A 12,878-nucleotide genomic window follows, 5' to 3' on the forward strand; every position below is an offset into this window, starting at 1 on the left:
TACTTTAAATCAACCACTGCAGTCTTTAAACTGGAAATAATGTAGAAGCACCTCTGTGTTTGACATCTGTAACAAAATGAATGCCTGGTTAGCATTCTTTCTACCACAAATGCCATCAGTTCTTCTTTTTCCATCTGGCTATAAAAGTAAAGGTTATGTAGAAATTAGCTCATAGGTTATTGCATACAAACAGTAATCTGTTGACCAAATACATGTCAGGAACTTGGATTTTTTTCTCAATTTATGAATCTTTTAGTAACATAATGAGTAGATCAAATATATGTTGATGTTACAGATAACTGTATGTGACAGCCAATATTTTTTGTGTATTCATGATCCGGTAAAGAGAAATATGGGGAAAGTCACCTTTATTTAGGATAGCCAAATCCAGAAAGACACCAAAGAATATAAGAAATATTTAATAATGGTAGGTGACTAATAGTGAAATATCTGTGTCCTTCAACTTTTCCTAAGGACCAGTAAGCAAAAATTTGTGTGATACAGCACAAAAATTCAGTTCTGAGATTTGTGTATTTACTTAGCAAGGGACTGTCTGAAATGGTGGCAATCTGTGCAATGTCTATGACCTGTTTAAAAATGTACTGTAAGCCAGTCCTCCATTTGGGTGTGATTCCTAGGGAAACAGATAGACTCATATGGCAGTTCCATTACCCCATTACACTCACCTCTTAAACTGTTAGTGTTAATTTTTTAAGTTTTCTGTTCATAATCTCTAAACTAGATACTATCTTAATATAGTTGTAGAAGAAACTATATGTTGTTCAAGAAAGCAAACATTGAAATCATTATATTAGAGCTTTGCAGATTACAAATGATCAAAAGTGGGTTAATCCTTCTTCTCATTCCTTACAGAAGCATTCAGATAGTCTTCTAGTGACAAAAAAACATCTTCCAAAGAACAAAGATAATTTTGGAAGACTAAAGCTTTCCTAGTCTAAGTGTCTAACTATAAAGTACAATTGAGTACTATATGATAAGTCAAAAAGTGAAACAAATTCTTCTATTTTCTGACCAATTTCCTGGGAGCTCTTTTTATAGGAGTGTTGAGTATTAAAGTCTGCCATATAGACTGTAATCTGTGGAATTGTTTTAACTAAGTACCCTTACACTTCTAACATTAATGAATGAGTCCTTAACCATTAACTTCTAATATTGCTGTCACTATGTTTTTTAGAATTAAATATAAAAATCACCAAGGAAAAAGATTAATACTGCTAAATACCCCAAATGTACTTAAAAACTTAGTTCTTCAAATATTGGCCTTCACAAAACGGAAATTAGGCTTACTTCCAGGAACTTTATTTTTTAATTTTGAAGACCTTATGCAGCATTTTTATGAACTAGAATAAACCCATTTGATGTTATGAATGTAGTTTTCTGAGGGTTTTTTGGTTTTCTTTCCTTTTTTTTTTAAATCAAGCAGAATTGTTGATTTAGTAAGCATATGAGCCTGTTTCTGAGCTTCCTTGTTAGAAACAGTTCTGGAACTCTGTGGCGAGGGATGCTATTCAAGAAACACGTGATAGGCATTTAGCTTTCTAAAGTGTGCAGTATGTGAGATGAAGCAAGACAGAGTAATTGCAATGCTTCCCAGGCCTTTTCATTTGAAGACTTCCAATGCCTGTTGTGGCAAATCTCAGCCTGGCAGTTTTCCACTTCTGGAATAACTGCATCTTTCTTCATTGGACATGCTTCCTTCCCTTTATTTCTACTGTAAGCCTGACCCTGAAGCTCCTCAAGTTTACTTTATTTACCTTCTTGCTTATGCTATTTATATTCATAGGTCCATGCTATTCACATTCTTGGGTGTTTCATGTATATTTCTTAGAGGGGAAAAATATGCCTTTGAAAACAAAGACTTTCACTTCAGCATGTCCTTGCTTTAAACTGCATGATACTAAACTTCTAGATGGCTTTTCTGCGATGGGAAGGTACTCAACTGCAAATTTACCAGTGCCTTTATCCATCGCCATGATGAAACACTCACTGGCAGAGGCACCCTGGCTGTGGCACCTGGCTCATGGCATGGCAGAAATCTGTGTGCTTCCATTGGCCTCAGAGAACTCTAGTGCCCTGTCAAGCTTCCTGCAGCTCTATCTGCTCTTTCTTTGTACAAAGGGAACCACAGTAACCCATGGTCACTGGATGTACATACTCTCCTTTCCTCAAGATATCAGCAAGCATGGTTTTTCCAGATCTCTGTCTCTTTACAGGCTCTTCTCTCACCTTCCTTCCTCAGGGACATGATAGCAGCAATATTTGTGCAGATGCCAGAAAATTTAGTGGTGCCGCCAGTCTGCGGACTTCTGTGAAATCACTGAAAACATGTTCTAAATTTCCACATTCCCATTTTGTTGCCACTCTTGAGTATTTTTTTTAATTTGAGCTCTCCCTTCCTGCATGTGCCTTTCTCTCCTAATTAGGGCCTCTTTTGATATCTATAATTATTGCTGTTCCTCTGATGGCACACCATTTACCTAAAATGGTGTGTGACACTTCCTTCCTAATCTCTAATTTTTTTTGAAAGCTGACTCTCATCATCTTCATCAGGTGATCCTTTGTCTTCTGAGTCCACTTGGTAAAATCAGTTTCTCTGGCACAGCTGTTTACATAGCATGTCCATTTTAGTGCTCAGATAAATCTATTTACATGTTAATAAGTCTCATTCCTTCTACCACCCAACTCAGACAGGCACAGTATATTTTTCAGTGCCAATGTGTGTCTCAAAAGAATTAACTCAGTGACTTAAGAGAATACAAAATTAAACTACTAACTTTGTTATTCTTCACATTCTATAAAAAGAATGCAGAAATATTTCTTTCATGCTCGGTATCCTTACATCCCATCAGCGTTACTCAGCATCCCAGAGCTGTTTGGAAAAGAGAATGTGCCTGTTGCCTCCTACTCAGATGTAAAGATATTTAATTGAATTCAATCTCCCTCATCAAGTATCAGCTGTACTAAAGATTTTTGTATGGCTATGCATTGCGTAACGCTTAGCAAGCTTCTTGCAGAGCTCAACAGAGTTATCACATGGCCATGGAATGAGTTGGAATTATATTTCTCATCTCCTGGGCCAATTTATTGCACTATCTCCGAGAGTTTCTAATCTCAGTTATGCTAGAACCAATTAGAACACTCTGGATATTTGCCAGCAGAAGAAAAGATTTTGACTCATTCTTTTATGTTTTGTGCTTTTTTACTCCTCATTTTCTTTTCATTACAAAACTTTGGGACATAGTCAGAAATAAGTTATAAAATTATATATTTTGCTAATGTATTTGGAAAATTCTATTTAGAGCAAAGTTAGTTCTTAAATAATTGGGCATGCATGCTTTTGTTCTATGTGTTTTGAATACCCACATCATTAGCCACAAAAGCCTAGCTAAATCTATGTTAAATTGTAGACATCTTAAATTCCTTTTGTTATTAACGCAAATAATTGATTCTAAAATCCTGTGTGCCCTAAGCAGTATGCTATAACAAGTTGCACTGGTTAGAGGTGTGTTGATTTTACACACCTCCCCTTCCTTTTCTTTATGTTATGCATGACTTACCATTGAAAAAAGAACCGCAAATGATTGCTTTTCCAACAACTCCTAGAAAATATTTTTTAATATATATAAGCACATATGTTGTGCAACTTACTGTGTGCTTAATAATATCAATTTTACTTTCTCCCAAAAATTGGGATAACTTAAGTCCCTAAGAGTGTAAGTCACTGTGAGATCCATTTTCAACATTTTGGTAATTCTGATGCGCTTGAAAACCTTTCCTTCCCCAGGCACTCACCAGGCCTTTCCATCAATTAAGTCCACTCACCTCTTATTTTGAAAGCTTGTTTGTCATGTAATAAGGGAATAGACTTTTAAATAAGATTTCTGAACAGGGTATATTCTTCCTTGCCAGTTAGTGGTAAAACTAGGAATTAGAATTAGCTTGGTTGTAAGATTTTCACCTTGTTCTTTTACCAGCCTTCTCACAACAGGAGCTATTATTGGCAATCTGATTAATGTAATGCATGGGACTAGTTTCCAAGAATTGTTCAGATTTTGTTTTCCAAAATAAAAAGTAGCCTCAGCAATTCACATTCTTGTTTGTTTCCACACATAGAGAAGCCTGAAAACAAGCTAAACAAAACCTTCCCGAATTGGACCAAATATTACTCTCATTTACACCCTAAAAATCAACATGAGCTAAGCAGGAAGCAGAATATAAGCTACCAACTGTATTAATTTTAACTGACTAATCTGTTTGCTTTGGTTTATCATATCCACCCGTTTTCCTTATTTTTCATTTCCTTCCCCTTTGTATCCAGTTTATGGCATGAGCACATGTAAGTCTACCTGTTACATCCAGGCTTCACAGCATTGGCTAATCTTCCCAGTACTTTTCACACAAAACAGCACAAAACAGCTAGAACAGACTGTTAGGTGCACCTGCAATTCACTCTGAACCCATGATGTGTCTGGCTAAGTCAGCGAGCGGTTGTGAAATTATATTTTTCCATAGGAGGAGTTACTTTGCAAAGATAGCGGGGAGAAGAATGAGTCATATTCTTCAAGAGATAAACATAGGTCTCCCAAACCATAAAAGAGTGATGTTATTCTGGATGAAATAATCTTAGAATGCTTTGTTTAGTGTAATATCTCTTTCTAGAATCTGTTGTGGAACATATTATTTTACTGCTACAGTACTTAGTTTAGGGAGCAAAATCACAATTCTTCTTTCTTAGAAATGAAAACCCAAATAGCAGCCATTTCAAGTAAGTGCTGTTCAAGATGTTCAAGCTACTTAGAGAGCCCCAGGGGCTCTGCACCCTGGGGGCTGGTACAGCCAGGCTCCCAGGCACAAGTGGAAATCCGTGATTCTTGTCTATACCAGTGGGCAAAGTGGAAAGGAGCAGCAATATGTGTTGAAAATGGAAATAGTTTCCCTAGAAAAGCAAGGTCTTTGTTCAGGCTAGTCAAATATTTGCTATCAAAGCTGTTCTTCAATGGCAGACTACTCTCATAAACTGGTTGTTTGTTTTGGGTTTTTTTCTAAAGCGTATCTCTTATCCTTGGAAAACTGAGTTTTCATTATTTACAAAAAAAAAAAAATCTTATGAACATAGAAGGTTTCAAGTAAAAGCTGAAAACCGTCCAAAATTTTCCCTGTGAAAATAAAGGCCTTTTTTGTTCATGTATAGTCCTTGCCTCTTTTACCACTCCACAGCCAGTTTTAGAGTTATTAACAAATAGAAACCTTTGTTAAAAATTAGTTCTGGTTAAAAATATGTCACAAGAACCTGCCTACAGGCAGAAACTAATACATATTTTTCTTTTCATTTTTTATTCTTTTATTTTTTTATTAATTTGCAGTGAAGTTCTCATTTGTTAAGCAAATAGTGGAAACATTGAGCAAATCATAAATAAATAGGTTTTATTACTTGAAAACAGATAATAAGCTTTACCTCTCTAGCAGAAGAATGTATAAATGTGCTTCCATGAAAATTAATCAGTAATGTGATGGAGACCAGAATGCAATCACAGTCTCCAATGAAAGACTATAATTTTAGGAGGATCTAGGACCCTGGGCATGAGAACAGATACCATACATCTGAAGTTATGGAGAACCAATGGAGGAGGGCCATGGTCAAAGCCCCAGGTTGGGAGAATGACCATTGGTGCAGCTTTCTGAGCATACAGAATGGGGAAAGCTGCATTTGTTGAAGCTGTACAAGAGGATTTGGCAGTGCTTGGAAAGTGAGATAATCAGATTTGATCAGTGAGTTTTAGCAATGAGTTTAGAGTATCTTAGACTTGTTTGTAAAAAAAGAGTGTACTGAAGCAACACTTGCCTTGTTAAGTCAGACACATGAATGTCTTGCATGACAGGAATGCCACAAAACAGCCAAAGCAGACCTTCTGTTTTTCAGCTTGGATATAGATATTACAGAAAGGAAATGTTTATTCAGCATTTGAGGAAAGAACATAGTAGAATTTTAAAGAGAGATTAAGTACCTACACGTGGGGGGAGTTCGAATGTTTGGGTTGTTCTGGTACCATAGAAATAAAACAACTAAAAATTTTGTGTCTTTGTTACTCTTTTTTTTCCCCAGGTAAATCTGTAAATGTCAGTGAGACTTTTGGGGTAAAAAGGTTTCAAGATTAACTCATGTTATATTGTAAAAAGGTAATGATGCAAATGGTTCTGTCATAGCAATCAAGTATGTTTCACGTAGCCTAATTTGGGAAGGAAGGAATACAAAAGAGTTATTCCTATATATTTGTAAATATGAAGCATATTAAATTTGTATAGAAATATTTATAATATGCATTTGATTGATAGAAAGCAAGGGTATTTCTAGATACTAGATCTATGTGAATGTTTTCAATGTCTGATTTAGTAAATCTGCATTTAATTCTTTTAAATATTGCCAGTAATAGAATTAACTTAAAATGAAAGATGTGTTTGTGTACAGGTATGCATATATGCATATATGTAATATATAAATTAGTTTTGAAACATTTATTTCAAGGCTTATAGCAAAATATTTTAAGATACCACTGTATGAATTAGAACTTATTTTAAATATAGATTTTTCAATATGATGTCATTAATCCAACCCCTGTCTCAGTCTCTCCATCTCCTCAGTCCCCTCCAATTATGAAACCACAACAGAAATTTCCAATCTAGTTTATTTTCCTTAACTTCTCTGGCTGCAATTGGTGGAAAAGTGAAAAACTAGACCTGATCACAGCGTTTATACCACTGTCTTATTTCTACTAAGTCTTTTGGACAGAGGATCAGAAAAATTCAAAACAGAGGCAAGATTTTCTTTACTACTCTAAAAAACTAGATGCATACACTTCTGTCCTTCTTTAGTGAAGAAAACGGGGCCAAGACATGGGAGGCAGTTAATGTCACAGAAATAAAGCCGAGCACAAGACTTGTGCATGCAAATATCATGCAAATAGCACCTGGCAATGTTGTTATAACAGGCATTAGAACAGTTTGCAATATGAATTCTGTGGGAAACTATCGAGACTACTCAAAGAATTCATAGAAATTAAGGATGGAGAAACTCAGAGAAGTCATTCCTATCCCAAACAGGATCAGTCCTGCCCAAAAGACTCTTAAGGGAGGTGTGTATTATGCATTCTTTAAAAACTTCCAACAGGAAAGATGCAACGATCACCCTAGGCAATCTATTCTGTGCTCCACAACCTGTATCTGTTGGAAATGCTTTCCATAGCATGTAATCTGTCTCCCTTGCTGCTTTAAGCACATTACCTTATCCACTAAGAAAAGGGTAAGAAATAAGGAGTGTATTACTTTCCTCAAACCAGCAAACTATTATATACTTGAAAATATTTATTAATTCTCCCTTCAGGCTCTCCTCACCAGATTTAACAACCCATTTCAATCTGCTTTTTTAACTCATGTTCTGTAAAAAAAGTTTTTCTCTTCCTGGCAATCATTATAGATTTTTATTGTGAGGTATCAAAGTGTATACTATCTTGCAAAACATTTATAAAGAGTAAGAAATATGATCAGCAAAAAATAAAGTATTGGTCTAAAGTATAATAGTAAAAAAATTCTGTACTGTGTATGAAATAAGGAGCTATGCTAATGCATACTAACATAAAAGGAGTTTAATCAAGCCTTCCTTTAAGCAGTTTGAAAATACTTATCACTATATGTAAATACATGTAATTTCCATATGCAAATTCTTGTATTATAATGGCTCAATTCTCCATTTTGTAATTGGCTTTGGCCACCAAGCAACATGCTAACAATGAATTTCATCTGCTTTTGTAGCACATCTGCTAGTAGTGGATGACAGTCAATTGGCAGAACTGATATCCCAAAAATTGGCACAAAATCAGCTTTTTTTTTTCCCCCTGATTTCATTCATTTCTTGCCAGTTGAAAATCTCAGTCTCCCAAAAATGGTATCAGTTCACACTGGCCTTCAGAACAGAGTGGCATTACTGTAGTTTAAGAAGATGAAGGTATTTTGAAGTGAACTAATAGGATTTGTTTGAAAAGGAATGAGCATATTACTTACTACAATTTTCAGCTCTTTAAATAGGGATAGATTTGTGCAACTCGAATCAATTCAAATGCAAAACTTGCACAAAGAAAAAAGTATTTCAGGGACAGGGTGGAGAGGTAAATGTATATTCCCACCCTTGAGAAAACATGTGAAAGGCACATGCAAAATAAGGAGGCTTCACTAAGGGCAAGTCATGCCTAACTAATTTGATGACCCTCTATGATGGGGTTACAGCAGTGGTGGATGAAGGAAAAGAGACTGATGTCATCTACCTGCCAAAAAGCATTTGACACTGTCCCACACAACATCCTTGTCTCTAAACTGCAAAGGCATGAATTTGATGGATGGACCACTCAGTGGATAAGGAATTGGCTGGATGGTCACACTCAAAGAGTTGCGGTCAACAGTTCAATGTCCAAGTGACATTCCTTAGGGGTTGGTATTGGGATCAGAACTGTTTGACATCTTTGTCAGTGACACGGACAGCAAGTTTGCTGATGGCACCAAGCTGTGCAGTGCAGTTGACACACTGGAGGGAAGGGATGCCATCCAGAGGGACCTTGACAGGATTGAGAGGTTGCCTAGAGAAGTTGTGGATACTCCGTGCCTGGAAGTGTTCAAGGCCAGATTAGATGAGGCTTTGAGCAACCTGGTCTAGTGTCACTGTGGTCATTCTTATCTCCCTCTCCAGCTCCTAAGAGAGTACCGTGGTTTGCAACACGAGTGAAACAGTTGCTTAATTGAGCTTGTCCTCTAAGGAGCCAGATGTGAATTGTACTAGATATATTTGAGAATACTGTTTTTCTTTAATAGAAGTTGCTTAACAAGACAGAGTTCCATGACTGTCAACTAAATTCTAATATGTGAGAAAATACAGATTAAAAAAATCCTGAGGACCTAACTCATATCTATGCAAACATCTAGCAATATTTTGATTTTCTTTCCTTTCTGCATGTTGCTTTCTGCACACAAACTTGGAAGCTGCTTTTTCAACATGCAGGTAAAAACTTACTAAATTTTGTTGGATTTTTTATTTATCAGAATATGGTTCATATGAGGAATGTCAAACTAAATGCAGTTATATAGCAAAAATATGAAAGTAAATAAAGCCTAGGCTTTCTTGGAAACAAGATCATAGAGCTAGCAAGAATGATTGCAAAGTGTTCACTTCAAAAAAATTAACTTCATAAGAAATTGAACATATGCTGTATCTAGTGTTATTCATTATTTCTCCATATAGTACTGATTTAAAACTATATAATACAAATAACAATGCAAAAAACTGCAACCAAACAAAAAACCCAACCAAACAACAAACAAAAGCTACTGCTCTTTTTTATTTTAAAATTGTTCAAAAAAGAGTTTTCAGACTTACTATCTACATGAACTGTAGATCTCCTCCACAGTCCATAAATCAAGCAAAGACAAGCCAGATATACCTGCTGACTTTAAATCTACCCTGTGTCTAAATGCTTTCCTTTTCAAGGATATTTTCCAAAACTGGTTTTTCCCTGAGCAGCAAAATCATGGATAGAAATAACTGGCATGGGAACATGGTAATATTTTCTTTTGGTGATAATTTTTTTTCTTAAGAACTTTTATTTTAACAGTTAATCATCAAAAAATTCATCTAATTCTGAACTGAAAGTTTCTTATTTTGTACCTCTAGGTCAATTAATTTTGAAATAAGAGGAAAAGAATTTTCTGATTGTTTCTGTCCTGGTGCCTAGCTCAGGGCTTGAAGTGTGAGAGGAAACCCACAGGGAGGTGGAGTTAAGTGGGCAGATTACAGGGTGCAGAAAATGTAAAAAAGCCATGGCTGTGATTGATTACAGGTTTTTTTCACATGAATGTCATCATGTCAAATGGGTGACTATGTATTTTCACACTAATTTGAAGGAGCTCTGAGTCACAGTATCTTATTTTAAAGAGAAGATGACTCAAAGAATTCCCCTTTTTTATATGTATGTATTTAAGTACAAAAGAAACTTTGTGATGCAACACAATACCAACTTTTAATGACTACGAGCTTTTATTAGCTAGGAATAATCTAAGGACAGCAATGAACAAGCTATGTAGATCTCACCCAATGACCTCTAATAAAAGTTTTATGTCTCACAATGATGGCACTCAAGTTTAATGAGAATACTTTACTCTTGCACTCCCATCCTGTACTTTTTCTAAATTTCCCTGTGCCACAGAAAGGAAAGGTCAAATTTCTCACTAATGCCTATGAGTGTGGTCCCAGTGTCAGCAGAGCTGTGCTCATTCCCATCACCTGAAATGGGTGTGAAGGAAACTACACCAAGCATTAGTAGTTCAACACTTCTGCCTCAGTTTGTGGAAAGTGAACTAAGGCTTTGTGGCACACAGAGGAGCTCAACTACATGGTGAGGCCAAATATGCAGAGTCTTGTTCCAGTAGAGCTAACTTGCTCATATTTTGAACATCTGTAAAGTCTAATGTGAATTGAATGTTAAGTAAATAAATTTATTTTATTAGTAGATTGTGGCATATTACCATTTATTTTAACTCAACTTCTTTTCCACATCACATGCCTTTTGTGTATTTCATACATGCTGGAAAGATACTATTTTTGGAATAGATTTCAAGGGGTTTGCTATGTTTATGGAACTGATTCTTGTATTTTTCCAGAAAATCTGGGTAGTTAGACCATGGGTGCGAAGCTTTCACAACGGAGAAAAAAAGATCAAATCAATGAGAGTAAAACAACCCAGAAATGGCCCTGCTTAAATTTTATTAGATTTAAAATTCCTACTCTAGGCTATGCTGGTGAGTCTTTTGGGTCAGAAAATAAATGCTAAAAAATAACAGTAAGAGTCAAACAATTAAAGCACAAGTAGACAAGTAGAAAAGTTATTGAGCTTTCATTACTGTGGAGCTGAACGTTTCCTACTCTGCATCTGAGAAGTAATTTTGGGAAGAAACTTAGGAACTAGGGAGCAAGAAATATTTTCTATTACTGATGTTAAGAAATGGCCAGCTGCTTAAAAATACTCAGTGGTTTGGAATGTCAGCCCAAGTACTGGGGAATGACTTGGTGGAAAGGTTTGCAGCCAAAATCATCCAGTGCACATCCATGCATTCAAATCAGACCTTCCAAAGGCATGCCAGGTTGTTGTGTGACCTGTAAATGGGACACATTAGCAGCATACAAGGACTTGGTTTTTTGCTGGCAGGTCTAAGTCTCCTTAGACCTAAGTCTTCCAAAGTCTCACTAGGATACCAGTCTTTGGAAAGATTACAAACACAGCATCATTTACTTTGCCAACACACTTTACCACAAGGTTATGATCTCCACCTAGAGCTACAGGGACAATAAATATATCAGAGCTAGATTGTGCCTCAAGGCAAATATTCTGTTGATTCCACTCTCCTTCCTGTTATGTCTTGTGATGTTTTGCTGTACTCATCTACTCACCCCATAAGACATCCATGTGAGCAGCTCTGTGGTTTTATTTTCATGTTTAAACCAAGTTGCTGTAATCAGCTTTTCTGTAGCCTAAATTGCAGTTGTTATGACCATATTAAAGCACAACTTTTCAGACTCGGCCTGTAACTCTGCTATTAGAGGTTTAAACCTCAGTGTGGAGAAAGTCTATAATGAAAGTACAGCTCTCTTTCATTTCCTATGATTCAGCATAGCTGTACTTGAGGATCACCCGGCTTTGATTCCCATGCTGTGACACTTGAGACCTGCTCTCCAAGTGCCAGTGGAAGGCTGTGGACTTGCCAGCTCGTCATTCCAGATGATATCACAGTCAAGGTAAACCACTGCCTTAGTGCTGGCTTGCAGGCAAAGATACACCAGGTGAGCATGTGGGGTGGTTGTTAAGGACTCTGCTCACGAACCTCATCCAAAGAACATGAATTTCAGATGGAACATGGTTTTTCAATTATTTCATTGTACTTTGGATTAATCGCCAAAGACATTCTTGTTTAAAGTTTTAAGAGGTACTAAATGCAGAAACAGAATCTTTAAGCAATAACTTGCTTTCTGGCCACAAGTTGTACTATATTACTACTCGAATGAAGATACAGAAACAAGTGCTTTTTCCCTTAAATGGGTACATCCCCAGTGACTTTTGCTGTAAGAATAACACTAAGAATGATATAGGAGTGATCTTTTTAGTTGAAGGTCCCTCAGTGTAGTAGTTATCTCTCAATGGTATTTCCTGCATTAAAAAGTCACTGTGAATAGCCTTTCATCCTTCTGTACCAAAAATAAGAAGTGCAAAACAAGCTGGCAGCTCTACAGTCAGAAAACCTAGGAATCAAATTCTGAAATAGCTCTAGCTGTGACACCTAAGAAATCATCCAGTCTGGTTTCAAGCCCTATGAAAATAGAAACTTCAGCCTGCCAATAAAAAGAACAAACACTTTGTTTATCTTCCCAGAGTACTAGTATGCATCTTGAATATGTCTAATTGGATCAATATACTGCCAAAGTGAATCCTAAGTGAATCCTTAGTAGTAATTCCTGAAACAGGGACAACCCACCAGCTGCTAATGACGTTTTTAAAGCTATTCTAGAAGCTGACAAGGCAAATGTCTGATAGCAATTTTTAAATAAGAACAGGTGGTTGTCAGGTCTTTCTCCCATGCAGATGCAGTTAATGCATTCTATTCATCAGACACTATTTTTTTAGTCATCTTAGAATAGCATGAAGCTCAGTGATTGTTTCTGATAGATCACTTGTTTGCTTAGATTTGGGAAATTCAAGTTTCTTTTTCCCACTTCCTTTAGGGCTTATGGTAGGAAAGACTTTAGTAATAAGTTTGCTATTTCTTGG

The 12,878-nt window shown here is 36.3% G+C and overlaps 1 long non-coding RNA gene across 1 annotated transcript in view; it reads left to right on the forward strand.

Moving 5' to 3' along the window:
- The window catches only part of LOC113965323, a 68,180-nt gene extending 56,366 nt beyond the window's left edge, over window positions 1–11,814 (forward strand). Inside the window, exon 5 of the long non-coding RNA XR_003533514.1 lies at window positions 11,731–11,814. This is a non-coding gene — a long non-coding RNA (uncharacterized LOC113965323). The remainder of the gene's footprint in view (window positions 1–11,730) is intronic.
- The last annotated feature ends 1,064 nt before the right edge of the window (window positions 11,815–12,878 follow it).

Source organism: Neopelma chrysocephalum, unplaced genomic scaffold, assembly GCF_003984885.1.
Source record: "Neopelma chrysocephalum unplaced genomic scaffold, ASM398488v2 Primary Assembly neopelma1_44, whole genome shotgun sequence".
NCBI lineage: Eukaryota > Metazoa > Chordata > Aves > Passeriformes > Pipridae > Neopelma > Neopelma chrysocephalum.